Source organism: Engystomops pustulosus, chromosome 4, assembly GCF_040894005.1.
Source record: "Engystomops pustulosus chromosome 4, aEngPut4.maternal, whole genome shotgun sequence".
NCBI classification, from domain to species: Eukaryota; Metazoa; Chordata; class Amphibia; order Anura; family Leptodactylidae; genus Engystomops; species Engystomops pustulosus.
In genome coordinates this window covers 165312626-165337564 of record NC_092414.1, presented here as the reverse complement: position 1 = coordinate 165337564, position 24939 = coordinate 165312626, and the positions used below count along the sequence as shown (strand labels likewise).

Sequence of the window (24939 nt, the reverse complement as noted above, 5' to 3'; positions counted from 1 at the left end):
TGATAAAATATACAGTTCCGACTTACATACAAATTCAACTTAAGAACAAACCTCCAGACCCTATCTTGTATGTAACCCGGGGACTGCCTGTATACCCTATAGGGGGTAGGAGCATGGACATGTCCATACAAACACCACTGCTCTAGGGTCACAAAAACCTCTGTGGGGTCTTTAGAGAGATTAGAAGCATCTATCAGTATGGATATAGCAGATTGGAAACTCATCATCCTCTCCTTTGGTATATCTTTCAGAAAGGGGACCAGACTTCTTGTATACACTACCAGATATACTAGATTACCTCATCATCAACCATTTGTAAAGATTGAGCAGATGTTGAGCCTCCTCTGTGTCATCTAGTAGTGGCCTTTACAGGCCCTTCCACATCTGGTGCAGTTGTGGCCTGAGTGACAGCAGCACCAGAGGTACCTCCTTCTATGGTTTCCCCTGAATCTTGGGAAGAAGTCATGTCTCCAGATGCTGAAGATGGGCATGCAATTTCAGCTGCTTCCTCATCCTCTGGATATTGATCTGTTAGTTCTGAGACATTGGTATCAGTCCTTTTTAAATGAAAATAAAATTATACATAAAGGGATGAAAACATGACATTTTTGAATTGTAAGTTAAACTTACCGGCCAAGCTCCATAATGTCCTTCAAAAACATCAAATGCTCCCAATATAAACATAGGCGCTTCCTAGAATAACCAGAACCACTCTTGATTCAGTAAATCACTATGAAACTGGTTGCAACAACTGCACCATATTTTCTGAACACCATCAACTTCAATTTATAGGCCAGAAAACATACATTGTTTCCCAAAGCATTCCAAACCAGCCTAAACTACTAAAAACACTCAGTTTGGCACAAACAACGCTGGTATGCTTGTCCCAATGAGAAGGAAGCAGCACCTTACAAATGTCCTGCCATGCTTGCTCCTTTTTTTATTTCGGTCATGGTAGTCATTGACCTTGATGCCCTAGAGGTGATGATGCTCATGGACCATTACACTCAATTTGTCTATGTCCAGGGGTTGTGGCATCATTCAAAATTCCCAAGAAAAACCAGCAGGAATGCCATAGCAAATTGTGCCAAAATGTGGCTCAAGAAACAGAAATCCTATTCCTGGTTTGGTTTCACAGAGGTGAAAGGTCAGCATGCGTGAAAATCATGCACACTTTGACAACATCCAAGTCCAAGACAATTTTTTTCATGCACCTATAGACTTGATTGGGGGATTTTTTCTATCCTCCTGATCAAAGTAGGACATGCACGACTTTTGACGCATCGCAACAGAGATCGGCTGTTTGAAAAAAATCACATATGTGTAGAGATCCATTGAATAGCTACGTGGCAGAGTTTGATGACGGATCGCATTGGACCCGCACAAGAAATACGCTTGTGTGCAAGTAGCTTTAACAACACTGTGATATACTATTTTGTCATGTTTTGTTAAGGTCTTGAGCTAGTCATATGTAATTTGTATGGCAAGCTTAAATTAGTTTTCCAGGTTAGTAATGTTAATGACCTAGGGACCCCCAAATATCAGCTGATCCCAGAATCTTCTGTGTTACAATCAACAAAGAGATCAGAGATAAAAGGGGTTGTACCGAATTAGATTTTTATCCTCTATCCTGTGGATATCTAATAACTACAGGACCCAAATGTGTTCTGCTGATTTATTCTATGGGAGCACCGGAAATTGCTGAGCCCAGTGATTGGCTCCGACACTCCCATTCACTGTCTATGATAGTGCTTGGAGATAGCTGAATGCTGTACTTTGCATTTTCCGTCTCTCCAAGAGGAGCATCAGGACAGGACGCATGCCCAACCTAGTGCTCCATGACTTAGAGAGAACGGGACCAAAACTCTGGTGAAAAGTGGGAGTACCAACAGTCTGACCTCTACTGATCAGATTGTTATTCACAAGATAAGAGATAACAACCAAATTGTTACAACTACTTGTGAAAATCTCCAGTCAGTTGTGTGCAGTGTTCTTTTTCTGGTCCCCTCAGCCTTGTTAGTTACTGTGTATTACATGCAGTCCTATTCATTAACCATATTAGTTCTTTTTTTCCGATACTACTCCTGTACAACTTTTGTTTAATAAAAATTTTTTTAAAAACACACAAAAATAACACAACCCGAAAAAAAACAGCTCAGTCTTCTGCGTAGTGGTTGGACCAGGGAACTGCAGCTCAGCTCCTATTCAAGTGAATGACAGGTAGACAGATAAATCTGAGGGAGATGACGACAAAATCTATAACTCAGAGATAGACATCTGGATGGCAAATGTGATACTCTTTTGAATTAGAAAAATGTAGACGGATGTAAGACGGAGATAAATCACATATATTTATATATAAATGTATACTGTGGATATATGTAGTCCTATAGTTTTCTTTCAGGTGTGGTATAGTGCTGTATTGTGACTCCCAGGTCCACGGGTCTCCACGCTTCCTTCAGTCCTGAGGTAAATGTAACACTATCCCCCTCTTATTCCTGACAAGGGAAACATTACATCCATAGTTAAATTATTCACCATTCTCTGAGGCTACATTTCATATTTTGTCTGGAAAAAAAATTGCCTTCATAACAAAACTGCTAGAGACACCAAAAAAAGGGGGAAGAGAAAAGAGGAAGAAAGGACAATACAAAACAGGTTCTGCTTTTAATTCAACCAGAGGAGTTTCAAAGGGAGGAAAAAAAAATCCCCAGTCTATGGTGTAAAGAGAGAAAGAAAACTTGGTGGAGGAGGAGGAGGGGAGGAAGTGAGAAAACAAAAGAGATAGAGAGAGAGAGAGAGAGAGAGAGAGAGAGAGACAGGGCTGCTGGGTGGCTGCTTCTCTCTTTCTGTTTTTCCCTCTGTCTTTCTCTCTCAGCAGTCACAGAGAGCAGGCTTAGGAGGAGCTGTTTTGCATCCATTCACGTCAGCCCTGCCTCATTCCCTTCTTCCTTCCTGCTACAGACAAGGCGAGAGGCAAAGACTGAGAGAGAAACAAGAGCTAAGACATCCCAGCAGCAGCCCGGGAGCCTGGAGGAGACCCCTGCACTTCACCTTCACGGTAAGTCCCGCACTTTTATAACCTCTGGCAATGAAAGGGTGCACTACTTCTATCACTCTTGCCCCCCCCCCCCCCATGGAGGTCTCTGGATGGTATGTTCTCCCTTGGGAAGGGTCGGCAGGGGGACATGGACGGTGCCAGCACGGGGGTGTGTGTGAGAGAGCTGCCTCACTAGGAGCAGCATGTCTTCTCTTTCACTTCCACATTCGCTTGTGTCAGTCACAGCCCAAGGTGCAGCAGAGTAATGGTGAAACACGTCAGAGTGGAAGGAGGAAGGAGATAAAGAATATTAGTGTGATATATGTGCAGCAGCTCCTTGTATAGGAGGTCTCCTCATACACGACCCTTGTGTGCGGGATGAAGTTATTGCTCTTCTCATCAGGAGCTGCAAACTTTATCTTGTGTGTAACTAGAGAGGATGCTGAGCCAGGGAGGAGGATGGGCACAGGGCATGGCAGTCCTACCTGTGGCATCTGCCTCATACAGAAGCCCCATGTCCCCACAGGGGGGAGTGTGATAGGAACCAGTACAAGTAATTATAGTGGGCACATACTGCATGCCAGTGCCAGGACCCAATGGTACACTGTAATGCTTGGCACTCATGTAATATTGGCACTCATGTAATATTGGCACTCATGTAATATTGGCACACATGTAATGCTGGTAAACATGTAATATTGGTAGACATCTAATTCTGGCACACATGTAATGCTGGTACACTGTATGCTGGTACACATGTAATGCTGGTACACATGTAATGCTGGTACACTGTATGCTGGTACACTGTATGCTGGTACACTGTATGCTGGTACACATGTAATGCTGGTACACATGTAATATTGGTAGACATGTAATATTGGTAGACATCTAATTCTGGCACACATGTAATGCTGGTACACTATAATGCTGGTACACATGTAATGCTGGTACACATGTAATGCTGGTACACATGTAATGCTGGTACACTGTAATGCTGGTACACTGTAATGCTGGTACACTATAATGCTGGTACACTATAATGCTGGTACACTGTATGCTGGTACACTGTATGCTGGTACACTGTATGCTGGTACACATGTAATGCTGGTACACATGTAATATTGGTAGACATCTAATTCTGGCACACTGTATGCTGGTACACTGTATGCTGGTACTCTATAATGCTGGTACTCTATAATGCTGGTACACTGTAATGCTGGTACACTGTAATGCTGGTACACATGTAATGCTGGTACACATGTAATATTGGTAGACATCTAATTCTGGCACACATGTAATGCTGGTACACTGTATGCTGGTACACATGTAATGCTGGTACACATGTAATGCTGGTACACATGTAATGCTGGCACATTGTAATTCTGGCACACATGTAATTCTGGCACACATGTAATTCTGGCACACTGTAATGCTGGCACACTGTAATGCTGGCACACTGTAATGCTGGCACACTGTAATATTGGCACACTGTAATATTGGCACACTGTAATATTGGCACACATGTAATGCTGGCACACATGTAATGCTGGCACACATGCTGGAAGTTGTTCTCATCTGTGTTGGCATCGCCCACAGCTAGAGGGTCACTCAGACCCAATGCTCCTGCAGGTCATGGCATAAGGTGGCCATAGATAAGATTCCTAACAGTCAGGTGAACCAAATTATGTGGCATTTATATGTATACATATGTAGTATTACTACAGTATAAGTTATCATGGACTATTACTGACATCAAAGAAAATGGTAACCCACAAGGTGTATTCATCATTAAGGGAACCTGACATGTAAAAAATGAATTCTCATCTGCAAACAGTTCCTATAGCAGGCTGTGCTATGCAGATTGAACATGGCATCCTATCTGTAGGCAGTATTATAGAAAAGGAGGAACTGTGCAGGATATATATATATATATATATATATATATATATATGTGTGTGTGTGTGTGTGTGTGTGTGTGTGTGTGTGTGTGTGTGTAAAATAAGCAGGAAGCATGTTATAGAGCTGGAAGAGCCGAGCAGGTTGTATATATTGTCCTATCTACAGGCAGCATGTTGCATGACAGCTGAGAAGATAGTATATATTGTCCTGTCTGCAAGTAGCATGTTATAGAGCAAGATGAGCTGAGAAGATAGTATATATTGTCCTGTCTGCAAGTAGCATGTTATAGAGTAAGATGAGCTGAGAAGATTGTACATAATGTCCTATCTGCAGGCAGCATGTTATAGAGCAGGAGCATATTGCACATGGTGTTCTGTCTCTCATATTTGTATTTTCTTTCCTGCTCAGTTTTGGCTTTGGACTCCAGTGGGAAATTTGGCTCCTTCATGTTATTCCCTATATGACTGTGAGTTCACAGACTGCTGTTGGTTTCTAAGTAGGGCTTAGATTGGTCAGAAGTAATTTTTGTCATTTCTTATTTGTTTTGCATTAATATTGTAATTATTAGCTGATAATTTGTGTTCTGCTAATATATGATGTTCATGTAATTACCGTATACATATATATACACACAAATGTTTTTTCAAATTGTTTTATCCGTTCCGTTTATGGAGTGGTGCGAAATTTGAAGCACTCTTTAGCCTTGTACGTACATATCATATCATACTATAGTATAGTATCACTCTATGTTATCACTATACTGCTATAAGTAGTTAGATTTAGTTAGATGTTAGGACTAACATCTAAATATTGGCCAAGTCTCATTATATAGTAAAAATTTTACTGTCAGAAGGAAGGCTAAAGCTTGTTTTTATTATAAATTACCCAAAAATGTGTTTTTGGTAATTCAAAGATTTAGTTTATGTGTAACTTGTATGTGGTTGTGTTTGTATTTGCATTTACAAAACACAGTCCTGAGTTATAGTAGGTCTCCCAGTAACCTACTTCTGTAAGGTCAATAGGACTAGTCTATTGACCCCATTTTATAATACTTAAAGAAGACCTGTCAGATCATTGTTGGACCCTAAACCAACTACAGGTCCTTTAGGAATAAAAAAAAAGGAAATACTTACCTGGATGTGAGTCCGATGAGCCACATCAGAAGATCCCGCGCCGATGCCTCTTCCCGTGATGAAGGAAGTGAAGCAAGGACAGTATTACGGCTTCAATCTGTATGCGCTGTACCTACAGTCCTTGTGCAGTTCTACAGGCGCTGTACAGGGCGATTTGGGACACTAAACTCCTGCTCCATAAGGATCTGTGGGTGGTTTAGTGTTCCAAATCGCCCTTACAGGTTCCCTTCAATAGGTGTGTGTGTGTGTGGGGGGGGATTTATCAAGACTTTATGAAGTTGATGCATGGCCAGGAATTAGGACTCCCATTATGCCACCTCCATGGCAGCTGGGTGTGGACTGGGCCATGCTGGACTGCAGAATCGGCCTTTCCATGAAACGTATAAATCACCTTTTATAAAATCCTGTTTTCCGGTGACCTGTCATTTTAGAGAATATTTCGTTTTTATCTTTATACAAATAAGCTTCTCGGTGCACAAGGTTATACCTCTTGGTGCACCTGATTTCTTACCCCTACGTTGCCCAGAAGCAGCCCGTAGCACGTCACATCACAACAAAAACTGATACACTTTTCAGAAAGAAATCAGGTGCTCCAGAATGCACAGCCCCAACATTGGTGAATTAAGAAGCCAATTTGCATAAAAAATGAAACAGAATTTCTTTCTAAAAATAACAAAAAAATAGTATCTGGAAAGGTTATACAGAGCCCTACACAACGCTGGTTTTACTTATGGGGTGATTTGGGAGGTGATAGTCTCCCTTTCAGTCTTCCTCTTCAGTCTTACTGTAGTTTTGACTACTTGCTCGAGATGTTCTTTTATTTTCTGATTTCCCTTACTCCATTTTTTCCTAGTATTTTTTTTATCCCTGTACATGAATTATTTCCATTATTATCCTGATTTTCTGCATACTGCATATATTTACACTGCAAATTTAATGTTCCATTTGGAATAAGTACACAGAGAAGTCTTATGTAGATGGTAATTGGTAATGTTACATAGTCTGTCTAATTGTCACTATATAATCAATACATAATTATATCAACAATTATGAAGGCTTTGTAAGAGATTTAGGAACTGTACGAAAAAGACATAAAATGAGGTCCAACCCACTTCATCTACAAGAATTCAGCAATTTATTTAATTCAAAGGTGCTAGTGTCTGTACTTCCCCTGAAGGAATAATATCTTTTTATAACTTAGATGTATTTCATGCATGAAATTACAGTGTTCTTAAGATTTCAAGACCTTACAAGTCCCGGAAAACAGACCTAGAAAATGGAAACTTTACTGGAACATTAAGAGTAGGGCCAGTTGATCAGCTTAAACAAAATTGTTACTTTTGTTCTGGGTTTTGTTATTTTGTTACTACTTCTTGAATTAGCAATATGCATAGAAAAGGCAAATCCATTCAGCGTAAAAATTGACTTGTTATGGACTAATAATCTACATCACATGTCAATCTCCACTAAGGATCTTTTTGCACAACGTGTCCGAGAGATTTACATAAAACTCACCGCTTGTGCTGTTACTGTGGTTTTTCCACCCACAAATCCACATAGGAAAATCTGTAGCGTAAATGTCTCATGTGGACATATGCTTAGTCCTCATGTGATAGGCAGATTTATAGAAAAATATACATAAATCTATCTATCTACACTGTGTTTTTCTTCTTCATATGTTTGCTTTTCAATATATCTTTACTGTTTGAGGGCCACTTCAGGAATTAAAATCCATCTATTATCTTGCTGTTTGGGTAAGTGGTTATGTGCACGAGCAATACATCTTATTCATCCCTGTCTGAATTGGTTTTCTGCTTAGATCCAGGTGATGCTTCATGAGCTGTATTATGTGTCAGGAACAGGAAAATGAAGCCTATAAATGGGAATGTTTGCATGTCATTACCCACGATCCTTGGAAGCAGCCTGAAAATCTCACTTTTCATAATCTACCGCATTAGTAACGTGTAAGAGTTGAGTGTATAAATGGGCGATTTACAAATTTACATTAATTTAAATGACTTACGAAGGTGTTATGTCTTGTATCGCAACGTGACAGACTGCTACTTTCCGCATCACACTATCCTATCTAAAGGAAGAGTTACTGGAGCATCTGGGCCCAATACAATTCTTGGCTAGGTGTTTAAGTAGGTGTGGAAATGGAAATCTTTGAAGCAATTGCATTGTGTAATGTCAGCTTAGTATATGATGTTTCCCTATAACTATTGTGGACATAATATTGGAATACTTTGGGTCCGAAGTTCAGAACCAGTTGCCCTTTTACCTGTGAAGTCTTAAAATTTACAGATAGATCTTGTATTGTTTTTATCATTTTATGTCAGGCTGGTTTATAAACAATTGTCTGAGTTAATGTCTAAGGCCGGTGGCACGCGTGGGGTTTTGAACCCGTTTTTGGACCGTTTTTAAGCAGTCCATGAAAACGCATCCGTTTTTTTGAAAAAGCATCAGTTTTTTCAGTTTCTGTCCTTTTTTCCTAATTACCATGCAAATATGTGCTTTTCACTTGCCAAAAACAATGGCCCTGTGGTCTGTTGTTTGCCACCAGTGTGGCATTGGCAATTGATATCCACTCACACATGAATACAAGTAGAAAAGACTTTTGACTTTTACGGCTCAGACAGTCGGCTCACTCATGGACCTGTGGAAACAACTCTATGACCCCATAGAAATACATGGGTATGTGTGCTAGCCAATAAAACAATGGGTCTTACTTACTAAGGGTCGTGGATCGCACATTGGTTGGACGTTTTTGAGATTTGCGCAGCTTTGACAGGTATTTTACAGGTGTCTGCACTGGGATTGTGTTGCATGTGATCGGATTAGGGCGCGGCTGCGCTGGCTTCATGCGACAGAAATCAGAGGGTGTGCCGTTGGAAGATCCGACGGGATTAAAGTTACGAATTGTGTAACAAAACAATGCACTTACGTACAACAGGAAGAAGATGGTGAACTCCGGGGGACCTGAGCAGGGAAGCGACACATGCAGGATATCGGACGCACCATCTTGGTGAAATGCAGCACAGTGCATTATCGTCTGTGAACTCCTTGGATCGGATAAGTAAATGTGCCCCAATGTCTAGTACATGTCCAAGAGCAACAGCTGGGTGCAGGAAGCCCTAGGGTTAGTTTCACCTCTGGCGTGGTGGAGAAATACCGGAGAGAAACTAAAACCAAAGCAGATCCTATAGTTTTCTGTAGAGATCATTCTGGCAAACCCGACAGCATTGTGTATGTTGTGCCATCTGACAAAAATTTAGTCAGTTTTAAAACTGGTATAAAACTTATAGATGGACATGACTGACATGTGTCAATCCACTCCTAAAGCGGGGGGGATCATGATTTTCTATCCGTCCCCATTTGTTTATTTAAAAAAAAATCATTTTCCTTTCACTTAGTTGTTTTTGTTTAAAGGCAAATTGCCAGCTAAATCCATTTCTAATCCCCAGCAGCTGTCATTTATGTAATTTACACCTGTTAGTAAACTGTGATGTCTCTGAAGGACTGTTCATACATGGAAATTAGGATGAAAGTCCAACCAAGCAGAATGTGTAAACAGAAGCAGAAGACACCAGAGTCCTGTATAAAGCATCTTAATTTATCATAAGGTGCCACGTCAGTACCCGTATATATATGCAGTATAAAAGAATGGGCACCAATGCTGAAAACTGCAGAGTTTACCTGGTATTTGAATGATTTTGGTAAAATCAAGTAAGGTAATAGTAATCTCATGTGCGTGATATGACAACTAAATGCATCACCGACCTTATCTGTGCATGTTGCGGATTTGCGACACTTCAAATCCACAGCTAGTACAGTAGCATTGTAGGGTGTGGTATTGATGGTAATTCTATACACACAGGTGCAGTGCACCAACTTTTTTTGGTGCACCTTTAACATAGGGCGTGCAACACAATTCTGTCAGACTTTGCATGTTAAATCTGGCGCACAATCGTATTGAGCACTGGAACGCCCCCTAATTTGTGTTGCATGAAGCATAGTGCAGCCGCGACACAATTGTGGTGCAGACATTTCTTAAATACCTGTGCAAGCAGTTTGCACCTAAAAGAATGTGCAAAGTCCGTTAGAAAACCAGCGCTAGGGCCTAAGTAAATGTGCCCCACAACGCAGAAATTTTTTTTCATTTGCAGTAAATAATTAACCTGTCGCTTATTGCTGCAGATCATGGTGCGGAAGTTGTGCCCAGAAACATGGCATCATGCACACCAAAAACCAGACGATTGTGGCTTGTGTTTGATTCGGTATTATTGTTGGGGAAAATCCAGCAGCCGTCACACACTACCTGCAGTTACCCTGAGACATGAAATACTTCACACCATCGATTCATAGGCTCCTTGCACACAGCAGTGCGATCACCTGGGCTGTACCTGGGCATAGCATGTGGACAAGTGTAGTTTAATGTGTTTAGTTTAATGTGCCTGAATTATGGTGAAAATTGCAAATGAAAACTATGTTACATCTGTTATGTATATGAAAAACCAGAAGTCAGTAGTTTTAGACTGTACTAGAATATGCTGCTTGTAGTAGAAATGGCAGCTTGATGGTCTTACATTCAGACCTGCCTTTTTCCTGCTTCACCTGATTCCAAATTCTTTATTATCTTTAGACATAATCTTTTTATTGTCTAAATGGGAAGGTTTTAAGTTTTAGTTTTTTATTACAGCTTTTTTTTCCAAAAAATAATTATTGTCATGCCATGGAAAAGGCAGAATTTGGACTTATTGGAATTATGTTATACGTCTCATTATGATTTTAAATGGGTTTGGTTATTGTATTCCTGTGATGGTACCTAATATTTTTAGGTGGTATACAATACATTTTAGACATTATGTCAGTAGTAAAATTAGGAGCTTCTCATGATCATCTCTGATCTATGAGGGTGTTCCGATTTCCAGGCAGTGATGAGAAAGATATCCGGATGTTATACTTAGCAGATAACTATAGCGCTGTGTCTTCTATAGTGATAGCCATTAAACTTTGTATAAGGTCTTTCTCCAAACGCAGCAATGTCTTTCCTCCTCTTTAAATCTCCAAGTAAATATAGGCATTGTTTCAAACCGCAGCCGACTGTATTTATTCTTTTTAATGGAAATTAAAAGGTTTCGGAGGGTTAGTAAACATGTAATTAGCAAAGGCTTTCATCTTGCTCCCTGTGCGCTGCAGTGCAGCTCTACAATGGCAACAAGTTGTCTGTATATTGTGCAAGTCGTCAAGTAATAAAAGCATAATTGCTATAGGTCATACAGCAAAAAAAGAATCAGTCGCAATTCATTTCAGTCGGTTTGACCCCAGAAAGTTCTTTGTGCTAGGTTGAGTTCCTTCCTGAGAATAATTTTTTAATGATTTCTACTGTAAATGTACTTAAGTTTTAGTGGGAAGTTAGGAACTAGATGGAAGTTCCCTGGGTTTTCACAGTGTGTATTTATGTAATACAGAATAGTACAGTATAGTATAATATACAGTATCATACTGTTGATGATGTTGTATATTCAGGACCCATCTTGCTCTATTACCAAAATAGTTACAAGGGATGTATTTACACAATTTTGATTTCTGAATCAGTGTGTAATATGTTGATCACAAAAGAATAGACACTTATCCTTACCAGGCGCATTATGTACCAGCGCATGATATCCCCCTGCCCTGCAGGTTATGCTGTATATATATATATATATATATATATATATATATATATATATATATATATTGGCATACAACCTTTAAAAAAGTTGTAATTCCTTACCTATGGTGCATGGAGTGGGCACTGCCAGGCCTTAATCTATAGGACCTGGCCCAGACTTGGCCACAACGGGGCAGGGCAGGGTTAACATACATCTCTCCAGGCGGAGGAACAGGGGCAGACTATAGCTAATGCACAAGTGTGTGTGCTGTTCCCACACTGCTATAGTCCACTCTGTGGCCTGGACCGACCCCCTTCATTAGGCCTCCCCGTTTACTCGGCATGGATGTGATGTAAGGAGTAGAAAGTACAAACCAGTGACAAACCTTGATAAATCTCCCCCATTCTTTTCAGCATGGAAAAACGGTTGGAATCCACATTGGAATATTCCTATTTGGCACCCTATCTTGCCATGGTTTTTGTCACCAAAAATGTTGCAAGAAACAGAGCTAATACCACAACAACTGAACGCTAAATAACCCTGCTGAATGGAACAAATCCACATGGTGATCCGCAGCGAGGCCTCCTAGTTCTGCCGCATTCTCAATGCCAAAATACTTGCCTGATTTTTACTACTTATTACAGTGGTACAACCTGTAACCTCAGCTAGTTCTATTTCACCGAGTAGTTCTGAAATCACCACTTGTACGTCTCACATTACAAGTTATATTATTTATTTTTTATCTAAGAATAAAAGTTGCTATAATCAAATACCAAAACACGTATGTACAGACACCCTAATCTTTTTTTAATGGCATAATTCTATAAATAGCTATATGTAGAAAAGTTGAATGAGCTGAATGACTTACAATAGTACAACAAAATAATTTCACGCTTACTTTTAATGTAGAGTAAAATGTCAAATACTGAAATACTGTGACATCTGCACTATGCTCCAAATAAGAGCTCTCCTTACGGACACCTTGCCATTTCAGGCTGCCTAGTGTTAAGTGCTTAAGAGGTAGCAAAAAAGATGTGAAGGTGAAGAGACACAACCACATTGAAACAGTGCTATCTACAGTCAGGAATCTGTTCCTTCTGGAATGGATACACTGGTCTGGCTTTAATCCTACATCATGTCATTAGGTTTCCTAAAAGTCATGCTTGATGTTAATGGGGCTGCGTTAAGAGGTAGCAAAAGAGGTGAAGTTTTCCTTTTTCCCATCCTGGAAAACTTATTTGCATATTTTCCCATGATCCATAGGAAGTAAGAGAGCCCCTTCCTTTGATTTGCATGAATTTTCTTTATTTTTTACTTACTTTCAGTCATTTGGTAGTAAATGTAATCATAGTTTATACGGTTGAAAAAAGACACATGTCCATCAAGTTCAACCACATGCACATGACAGTGAAAACAGACACGTGACTAGCTGCAGTGGAGCAATGTGTATGTCTATTTTATTAATGGTCCGTGGGTCTGTTTCAGTACAAAGTAGAACATGTCCTAGTCTGGACTATTTTCACTGACCCCAATGTATAATTCAATAGGGCAGCGGACAACTGCAGCCCTCAGATGGCATACAAGTGCTATCTGTAAAAAACAGATAGTGTCCAGGATACAATCTTTAATTTATCTGGGGGTTTTTTCACAGACAAAAAAAAAAAACCTAATGCCGCAAGAATGACAAGCAGAGGCATAATGACCATTAAATGACAGATATGATCAAATCCATCATAATAGACCAGGGACGCTGACTCATAGATCCAGGCACTGTGACTGTGGTAATCTTCTTATATTTTTTATCCATGGCCTCCTTTCTTCTATTATCAACTTTTAAAATTATACTAATGAGTTGGAAGCGCTCCTGGGGTTGTTACTAGAACCCTTCCATGCTGCAGATTCACAAGCTGTTGCAGTCTACTAGGAGAACTTCCCCCCTCCCAAGGTGTTCTGAAACCTCCTGTGCAGCAGTAAGATTATATCAGGCAGAGGGCGGGGGAAGAGCTCATGGAGTAGGGGGAAGGCAGTGTAACAGCCTGTGAAGCTACAGCACAGAGAGGGCTCTGTTATCAACATCGGGAGCCTTTCATGCACATTAGCATAGTTTTAAAAGCTGATTTTAGAAGAAATATAAGAAATTACCGCATTCACAGTACCTGGATCTATGAGTAACTGTCCCTGGTTTATTGTGATGGATTTTAAGTAGATTTTCTTTAAAAACGTAAAACAAATTTAATAGCCACGAATCGCCTTGGATGTGGGCATTTAACCAAAGTCACAGTGAGGCGGACCTTCATCACATGGACAGGACAGATTTTTTTGAGAATCCGGCACACAAAATGTAGTGGGAAATGATAAAGCTTTTTATTATTTAAAGAATAGTATTCAGACACATTATCCTTTTAACCAGCTTTTCCTTTCACTGTACAGTTGATAGAATATATTTTTCTTAAATGATGGATTTGATAACTTATAACCCTGTGTAACCAGGTTTACTGTATGTAAAGCATCTTTACTTTTGTATCGCTGCTCACAAATTGTACTAGTAGCTGCTTTGGTAACTTTGAAGATTTTACTTGGATGAGATCCAGCCTGACTTGGAGTTGGGAATCTTGCACAAATAATTGGCTTTTAAATAGTAGGAAATGTGTACATTATCTCGAAGCAAAAATGTTGCTTGTTTCTTGATGATTTCCTTTAAGAAGGAAATCAGAGCACAGGATGATGGATTGGTTTTAGGTGTTCTAAATTTATCTTTCCTGTTGCTTTATCCTCTCCCATGAGCAAATTCTAGGGAATTCCAAGTCCTGATATCTTTTTAGTGGTGTATACAGTTTTTTGCTTTTGAGGTCCGACATGGATTTACATATTCCTTGAGCAATTTGTCTAGCTGCATTAGATCACTTCTGTGCTTGCGTTGTGAAGTATGAGCCAATAAGTTGTCTACATTTTGCTCTATGTATTTATTTTTTTATGAAGTTTTACAGTTTTTTTATTTTAGTGTCACATGAGAACATGTACCCCCTTCCCCTTAGATAAGTAACTGAATATTTACCAAGATTTGCAGGATGTCAAAAGTATAACAGTTTACCCCTATAAGGTATATTTTGTGCAGTTGAGTTAATGATGTTGTATTCTAATAGATGAGCTTTTAGCACTCATACAATGATCATTACATGTTAACCCATTCTAAGCCACAAGTTAGGTCAATAGGTAAATAAAACAGTAACTTATTGCTTGGTGCCCAAGCCCATGTTGCTCCTGTAGGAGAACAATACAGACAGACAGACGTGTTACGGACAAGCTAGGTTCCATAGGTTAGTTTTTAAGTTGAATTTATCAAAACTGTATATTTTATAATTGTAGTTCCAGATGAAAAAATTTTTTGGCCCAGTGACAACTGGTGTTTCAAAATTTTTTGCGGTAATGGATTATCAATCAAGCTTCAATACAGACACTTTACAGCTGATCATTGCAGACTGGGACTGAAGTAAATCATTCAGAGAGCTTCACCAGAGGTCACAGTGGTCAGAGAGGTCTGTCTGTAACTAGGGGTCATCTGTACGTCGGGTGTCCTTAAGTAGGGTCCCCTACTTAAAAAGACTTGATTTACAGACGACCCCTAGTTACAAACGGACCTCTGAGTTGTGGTAATTTACTGTACTATATCTTTAGGCTACAATAAACAGCTATAACACTTATCAAAGGTGTCTGCAAATAAGATTTATTATTAATTCTGGTTCTCATGAAAACCCAACATTTTAAAAATCCAATAGTTATAAAGGCCAACATTTTTTTTTACTGGGGTTACAATTACAAAGTATATAGTTCCAACTTACATACAAATTCAACTTAAGATCTTGTATTAGTAACCCGGGGACTGCCTGTATATGTATTGTATGTATATGGAATATAAGCTTGTAATTTCCCTTTGTTCCTCCTAGCTAGTTTTCTTCATATGTTTTATTATTGCCAATTATAAACTGTGTTTAAAAAACATTCAGATTTACAAACGTATTAATGCAATATGTCATTTTCTCATTTAGACAGATCACTGGTGAAGACTCTACAACAGTTGGTGCCTGAAGTCAACACTCCCATGTTTAGCAGTAAGTATCATTACCATCTGTATGTCAAGTAATCCTCGGGGGGGAAAACCAAGCTGTAATTGTCATGGCTGCTAAAGGGTTACAATAATCGTAGGAAGGAAGATGCTGAGTAATTGGAGTGACAACTTTTTTTTCTCCATGTGGTAAAGAATGATAGAGCTGCATCTTATGTCTCTCTATTGCTATGTATAAAGGTCTTAGCGCTGCTATATGAAAATTACATGCAAGCCCACAGAGTAACGCGTGTCATACCGGCTTCCAAAAAACTGGAAGTTTCAACTATTATATGTCTATATATATTTCCTTATTTCAGTAAGTTATGCTTTTTTCCAAATTGTAATAAAGCTCGGCCTACACACAAATCAGAGCGAGCAATATCTTGCTCACCATTTCAGACTGTGTTGGAGGCTCGTTTCTCAATAGATTTACTATTATTTAAAAAAAATATTTTCGGCATGGTAATAAAATAACACTCTTTCATGGTTTGTAAGGGTTTGGAAAATTTTTGCTATAGCAACATGTAGAATTTTGTTTAAAATTCTAAATACCTTAACTCCACATTTCACTGTACAATGGAAAGGCAGACAACTAATCATATCAACTCAGTTAGGTGGGCTGTTATTATAATAGCCACTTATATCTAGCATTTTTCTAGCCGTGTAATAAAAAGTAAACCTTATTTTCCTGTTACTGAATCTATGCGGGAGATTTATCAGACGTCTCTTAAAGCAGAACTGTTCTAGTTGCCCCAATCAGAGCTCAGCTTTCATTTTCCCACAGCTGTTTATAAAATCAAAGCTGAACTCTGATTGGTTTCCATGGGCAACTAGAACAGTTTTACCTCAGAAACATATGATAAATGTCCCCCAAGTCTCAGTTCACACTTGCGCATGTCCTATTCCCCCAACCATTATAAATTGCTGAAAAAGTAGCGCAGCATGAAGCGTCTTATCTTCAACACAGGTGTGAACTAAACCTAAGAGGAGAGACCTTTTTTATATTATTAAATGGCTTTGAAATGAAGATGATTAGTATGATCCCTTTTTATCATATTGTGTTTATAATTATTATTTTTTACTGAGTCATTATACAGATCTCTACATAACCATAACTGAAAAAAATGAATGATTTCTCCTATATATCTTTTACTGTATTGTTTTAAAAAAAAAAAAAAAAAATATGACATACAGTAGCAATGGCAACCGGATTGAGAGTATCCAGCATTTTATGTATGCAAAATGAGTATTGTATTTCTCACATTTCATTAAAACTTGACTTTTACATTACTTCAGATAGAAAATTGTAGGTGAAGCCAAAAATGAGTTTTTAGACATCAGATGCATGATTCTTTACTGCCTTATTGGGTAAGAATTTAGTGCTCATTAGAAATAAGGCCTATGCTGGTTTTAACCTTGCTGAATGGAAAAAACAACTGAATTGTCATTCATTCCATCCACATTCTAATAGATTTATACAAATATATGTTGGGCTTTTGTAAGGTACCCTTAAAGGGTTTTTCGGGTCAAAGGATCCAATTTTGATAGTTTTCACCCATCCTCATGATAGCCCAGTATTGGATGGATTGAGGTTCAACATCTGGACCTTGTACCAAGCCAGAAGCTATACAGGAGAACGTGTATTGTATCCCATTGTACTGCAGCTCCTGGAATAAGGAGTTCTTCCAGTATCATCCCATGTATAGCTCCTGATGGCGCACTATACAGTGGTGGGTTACTTCCATTAGTATAAATAAAGCAGACATGATATTATTAGATAGTGGGGGCACTGAGTGACTCCCCTTCTATTTTGGAAGGTATGAACTAGCGTAGGCATTAGATGCTGCCTCCTGGCTGACAGGACAAGCTGGGACAGGAAATCATGACAAACAGCATCAGCAGTCAACAGTGGAAGAACCTAGTCTGACCTAAAGGTAGATGCACTTGGGATAGGCTTTTTCAAGTTCCATACAGTAGAATGGGAACTGCAGAAAATAACATGTAGGCATTGAGATGGATAGAAAGCGGACTAGTCACATTACTGCAATTTATCTGCTCCATGTGAATATGCAAGTAATAGGATATCTAGGCTTCTTGTAACAAATCATGCAGACTTTATTCCGTCCTATAAATGGTATCAGTATGAGATGACAACCTCCAGTGTGCTCCCTGATTTCTCAGTACAGGCAGTCCCCAGGTTATGTACAAGATCGGTTCCATAGGTTTGTTCTCAAGTCGAATTTGTATGCAAGTCAAAACTGTATATTTTATAATTATAGATCCAGACAAAAATGTTTTTTGCCCCAGAGACAATTTTAGTTTCAAAATTTTTTGCTGTAATAGGAGCAAGGCTTATCAATAAAGCTTCATTACAGACACCTTACAGCTGATCGTTGCAGTCTGGGACCTTCACCAGAGGTCACAGGGGGCAAAAGGTTCCTTCTTTAACTAGGGGTCGTCTGAAAGTCAGGTGTCTGTAAGTAGTGGACCGCCTGTATACAGAAAATGCTTGTAATGCACCTTACTGTCCCGCTACTGTCCATGTATTGGGCTCTTTCCCCATATTAATATGAAAGTTTAGGTCAATGACTTAAGACTCCAGCCTCCCACCCCCTCTTTAGTAGCGTTTCCTCAGCCACATTGGAAAAGCAGAAAGTAGAAGAACAAGGAAGGAAAGGAAGCATTAGCATTGTGCTTGTGATTGGCAGTGCCTGTGAAGGAGAGGTTATTTCATGTGGCTGTGTCTTTTCAGGCAATCTTTTCTTTATGTACACACCATTCATCTGGGTACAGTTCTCTATTCAAAATCCTTTTCTTTTTCACTCCTTTCTTTTTTTTCCCAATCACTCTTTCCCCCTCCTCTCTTTTCATTTCTCTCTTTTGTGCATTCTCCCCCCTCTCTAGGCTGATGCATTTGCTTTTCTTTTTATGTTCTTCCTGTGTTCAGATCCTTTTTAGTTTCTTGTGCTTGCCTGCTCTCTCTCTCTCTCTCTCTCTCTCTCTCTCTCTTTCTCTTTCTCTTTTGCATTGAGTATTTATTATGTGTTTTATGGGGGAAGGGAAGACGTAGTCCTTGCTCTGCAGTAAAATGTTAACAAATTTCCCATGATAAGAAATTAACTATGAATATGTCTTTGGCAGATTATAGTCGGCTGAGTATACATTGTTTTATAACTACGGTATATTGAAGTTAAGAGATAAGGAGTTGGCATCCTCAACTGCGGTCAAATATGGTGACTTTTTGTGAAAATTCTGTAACATGATAGAGAAAAGTATAAGAGATGTGACGCAGCTGGACACACAGGAGCGTTTGCTGCAGCCGGCGGTGTGTTGTTGTTGGACCACAGGGGGTGGCTGTCACTTTTTTTTATCTTGCCGTTGTGTGGAGATTCTTACCTGCAGTCAAATGTATGAGCCACTTCTACTCAAAACCCCCTGCATATCCAGAATGCGTGGCAAAAGTTTTTTTCTTTTACAATGGGCAAAAAAAGAGAGAATACAATATTTCAAAGGAAATCTACCACCAGGATGAAGAATTGTAAACCAGGCACACTTACGTGCTGGTGTGTGCGCCCTCTGGCAGAATCCACTCTTCTTCTAGCTTCTTAGGCCATTGTTTAAAAAAAAGAAGAAGGGATCACTGAGTTAAGTAAATTTTAATTTTTTTAAGCAACTCCCTCCCGGCCAGCAATGTTTTTTTTACGGTTTCGGACCACCCCTTTAATAAAATCTGGGCCATTGTTTCTAAGTACAGTTTTGTCCTGGTTTACAATTTTGGAAAAATATTGGTGTTGGTAAAACATCCATACAGAGGGTACAATTACATCCAGGAGCATCTTGTAACCTGTATGAAATATGTAATTTCACCTGTTTCTCTAGCTTGTTCAAACCTTATGGCATCCTATTATACAGCATTCTCTAGATACAGTTTTTTCCTGGCATAAAGGGCACAAAATGACTTTATTTGGCTCGGGGACAATGTGTAGTAAAAGCACAGCTAGGTAGTAATCTGTTGCTAACTCCCATGTATGTAGGAAGATGAATGAAGAGAAAAGGTGAAAGTGTTTTTCCCATCAGGCTCCAGCTTTTCATTTTTCCATTGTGCCGTAGCACATGCCCTATATCTGACCAATCTTCTCATAATTTCATGTCCTGCTTAAAGGCACCAAGGGGCTAAGTATATTCTACATAAAATTACATCGCTGGAGCATCTTTTTGTAGAACCTGCTCCTCTGTTATTTCCCATAGGAATTAGGGCTGTTTTAACCATAGGGCAAAGGGTGTAACTATACCAGACCCTATAGCAGAAGGGGTCTATTGTTAATTCTATCTGCCTTCTCAGGAAGCTGAGCACAGTGATACTAGTCTGTGTATGTGTTCACTATGTATGTCTGTCTATTTCTATTCTGAGACGCCTGCTATAGCACATGGCTGTATTCAAACAGAGACTGGCAGTGCCACGGCCTAACAGGAACGTGGAGAGAGTGTAAGAGGTTTAAAGGGGTTGGCCACTTTCAGTAAATAATTGATATTGTTTGTGTAATGAAAAGTTATACAATTTTTCAATATACTTACTGTATCAATTCCTTATGGTTTTCTAGATCTCTGCTTGCTGTACTTCTGTAAAAAGCTTCTCTATTTACTTCCAGTGGATAGAATCTGTCCATGGTGATGTGATGGACAGGAAGGTGCACGAGCCGTTATTATCACTAAGAGTAATAGGAGTTGTGTGATAGTAATGGTTCCTGCACCTGCATGTCCATCACACACCAAGGACAGATTACATCCACGGAAGAAACTTAGAAGTTTTCCATAGAACAAAGCAAACAGAGATGTAAAAAACTGTTACGAATTGATACAGAAAATATATTGGGAAATTGTATAACTTTTCCTTACACAAACAATATCAATTATTTGCTGAAAGTGGACAAGACCTTTAATGTTTTTACAGCCTCGCCTCAGCAATATATATCAAAATTTGTATCCCTGGACAACCCCTCGGAATGTGGCTTGAGGGTGGAGTTCAACCTGTCCATTGCAATGGTTAAATTGGTTAACCATTGGTTAAATTAACATGCTATGGATTACAGCAGAATACAGTTTTGCAGGTTTTGTATACCGTATATACGCGAGTATAAGCCGACCCGAGTATAAGCCGAGACCCCTAAGTTTAACAAAAAAACTGGAAAAACCTATTGACTGTAGTATATAGCCTGCCAGCCCCCTGTAGTATATAGCCTGCCAGCCCCCTGTAGTATATAGCCAGCCCCTGTTGTATATAGCCTGCCAGCCCCTGTAGTATATAGCCTTCCAGCCCTCTAGTATATAGCCTGCCAGCCCCCTGTAGTATATAGCCTTCCAGCCCTCTAGTATATAGCCTGCCAGCTCCTGTAGTATATAGCCTGCCTGCCCCCTGTAGTATATAGCCTGCATCCCCTGCCCACAATATGGGCCTGTAGGTAAAAACAAACAGTGTACTTACCTTCCAACGCCCCCCCCTGGCAGGTCCTCTTCTATACAGTGATGCTTCGGCATTGGCTCCGTGCACATAGTAGAATGTCAGCGAGTGGCTGAGGTCACGATCCCTGCGACGGACCGGAACACGGAGCCGATGCCAGAGCATCGCTGTATAGAAGAGGACCTACCAGGGGGGCGTCGGAAGGTGGGTACACTGTTTGTTTTTATTTCTTGACTCCAGTATAAGTCAAGGCGATGTTTTTCAGCACATTTTTTGTGCTGAAAAGCTTGGCTTATACTCGAGAATATCCCATCCACTGTGCTGCAAATGTCAGTCGCAGTGTGTTAGCCATAGACAATTCCCTTGTGGGTTACCTGCAACAAACTCACCCTATGTGTTCTCAGCCTAAGGCTACATGTACAGGAACAGTAACTAGCTGTAGTTACAATGTCTAGCACACAGCCCCATGTATCTCAATGGGCTCACATACACGGCGGTGGTTTCCACGGCTCAGTGTATGAGCCGACTGCCTAAACCCAGATTATAGAGCAGGTCCTATTCCTACTTGTGGTCACGGCTTGGACAATATTTTACTATTGTCATTTGTTTATAAACGGACTTGACACTTAGATGACATATGGCCCGCAATAACGGACCTGTGTTCTGTTGTTTGCGGTACGATAACTCACATGTTCATGTGCATTTGGATTTAGTTTGGATTGTTAATGAATACTGGTTCTGATCACTTGTCCAGTTTCCCTGCTTTCTTTTACAGCTCATAGCAAAAAAAAGGAGCATCGTCAGGGTCAGCAAGAATCTAGAGGTCTATGTTTTCATGTCTTGATCCAGCACTGTAAGTAGGGGAGGGCTGCTTAGCCGTGTGACTTCTTCTCCCTCACACTGGCAAACCCTTTTCAATGAGCCTTTCACTAAAAAGTTCATTTTTTCTTTACGCCATACATAATAGAAAATTGTATATCTGCATCGGTGAAATCTTCTACTATGAGACCTTGAATTGAAATGAATATGGTCATGTCTCAGCAAACACAGAATGTATCTCCGTAGCAATGTCTGAGGTGCATATACTTTAATTAGCTGTTTTTATATCTGCAGGAGGAAATGAGGTTATTTTAATGATGAGATAGCTGGCTGGTTAATTTGATAAAAAAGACACAGCCCAGGTTTTCATATCCACTGCCTTAGATATTGCATTAACTCTTATTCCTACAGAGGCAAGTAGACATAACAAATATCACTCGTATAAACGGCATTGCAATTTATTGTTATTGTAATGCATTTCCAGATTTATAGTCTGATGGATTCAGAGATACCTCAATGTATTCCTATTTAAGGATTAATTAAAAGATTTTGCCCGACACTCAAAATGAGTTACAAAACATAAGAATACAGACTTTATCCATCCCATTTCATCCCATCATTAGCTGAAGTAAGTCAACACTGACTCCAGGATTGGCTGAGTTGTCATTTCCTGTGCAGAAAGGAAGGCCCAGGAAGCCGGGATCGGCAGGGGACGCCGGAAGTGCCATACCAAGAGTGGCAGGGGATTAATGGGGTGAGTATTGCTTCAACCAATTCTTTTGTCTGGTTTTTGGGGTTTTTTGGGCTTTTCATGTAGCTTAAAATGGAAAAGCAAATATAGGGATCTCTTTTCCCTGTATAAATGCATCTAATTCCTCTCCTGCTATACAAATAGAGCTAAGTGCTGAGGTTGATTTCCTCATTTAGGAAGATCCAGATGGTGTTCCATGGCAGACTGAATTTAGAGTAAAGTCTTCTTTGGATCTACTTCAGTAAACAACCGAGCAAAGTCAATGTAGAGATCCTGGATAGTTGGCATTGCTATTAGCTGTAAAAGTGCACGGTTAGTATGTGGTGAATCCTGATAAACTGGTTGTTCTACTGAAGAAAACACCGGGAAGTAGAAAGAGGAAAATGTCTTTTATAATATAAGATCCCTACTCTTTCTTTTCCCGCAGTATTTTTATTATCTTGTTGAGATAGGTTAAAATATTGTAAGCATTTAGTATACAGGACTCATTTTTATTACAAACTAAACATGTGACTGGTTTTCACAAAACTTTAATTCCTTAAAAAATGTCTGCTAACTCCTAAGTAACTACTTGTATTCCTATGACCTGAATTATCCTCTATCCCGATGACTAGTGCAGGTAGATAAACTGAATTCATGCATTTCTAAGTTGTAGATCTGTTCCTTAAAATAGAATTTACACAAACATGATTGTTGTAAGGACAATTACCCCAGCGTCATACCTGCCTATAACACATCAAGACAAGCTGTCCTTTACAGAGACTGTGATCTTACCTAACCCAACTATTGAAGAAAATTCTTTTATTCCTCATAATATAACAATGCAGGGCTTTCTATTCTTAGGTATTTGTGTCCTACCGTTGCTTTATGATTACTTCTAGAATGTTACAAATACATTGACAGCTGTTTGTTACCATTGTGGGTGTACCTACCTACTATAGAATAACTCTGTGCAGTCAGTCCTGTTAATAGCAAACCATGACACCCTTTTTGACAATGCAAAGGTAAGAGACCGTTTTCATTAGAAGCTAAAATGAGAAACCCAGTTGAAAGAAGTATAAAAAAGAGGCTCCACAATTGTAGCTTGATGTGGAATACAATTGTTTAGTAAAGCAGACTTATAAAAAATATGTTTTTTGTTAAAGGACATGCTAAATATTTACAAGCCCAAGGTTACAAAATATAACCCTTGGGCTATTTTACATTGCTGCTTTTGGTACAGATAATCATCTGGAAAATCCCTCTCACATGGGAGCCTTTAGGGTTATATTTTTTGTGCTGCTTGTGGGAAAAAAGAAACAACATACCAGTTGTATTGGAAAACCCGACAACAGATTTTGTTCCAATATTTGTCCACCAAAACCATTGTGTGAACATCATTAATCTTAGATTTGTTTCTAAATTAGACTACAATTGTTGCTTTCTCCACATTCACCTCAGTAACTGGAGCATGTATGGCCCACCAGCAACTTTGTATAATCTTTTCCAATGAAATTATCATATTAATCTCTATTTATTCTACTAAAATAGCAATGTTACCTTAAGAGCCGGCATTAAGGGGGTGGCAAACTGGGCATTTGCTCAGGACTAAATGTCCTAAATGGGCCCCCCTGCATGTGGAGCAAAGGATGTATTACTCCTTTAATACCCCTTGGTTGAATGCCTGGGTGAGGATGCTTCTAACTCCTGTCTATATATCTATTATCTATCTGTGTAGTTATCTATCTCCTATAATTTGTGTATTTTCTATCTATGTATATGTATCTTTCTATCTATGTATCTTACCATTTATTTATTTCTTATCTGTCAATGAATCAATCATCTATCTATCTTTATATAATCTACTTTATATGCATCTATAATTCTACATTCATCTTTCATGTGTATCTTCTATGATCAATCTCCCTATCATCTGTCTATCTCCTATAAAATTCTCCTACAGTCCCACATTACAGATACTTACCATACTACTGTGTGTAACTACAAAGTGTTATTATTGTGCAGGAATAAAGCCTCTTACTGACTGTGACCGCTCATAAAGTAGTTTTATTTTGGGGCCCCATTTTTAGTTTTTCCC

General features: G+C 39.3%; 1 protein-coding gene across 4 annotated transcripts in view; it reads left to right on the top strand.

Moving 5' to 3' along the window:
• Positions 1-2771: 2771 nt before the first annotated feature.
• The window catches only part of ZNF710 (zinc finger protein 710), a 54225-nt gene continuing 32057 nt past the window's right edge, over positions 2772-24939 (top strand). Inside the window, exons 1-2 of one of the 4 annotated variants that reach the window (XM_072148452.1) lie at positions 2772-3061; positions 15776-15838. The gene's annotated coding sequence lies outside the window, so the exon portion shown is untranslated. Of the gene's footprint in view, positions 3062-3222; positions 3309-15775; positions 15839-24939 lie in introns of those variants that run through there. The other 3 variants (XM_072148451.1, XM_072148449.1, XM_072148450.1) reach the window with 3 other exon arrangements.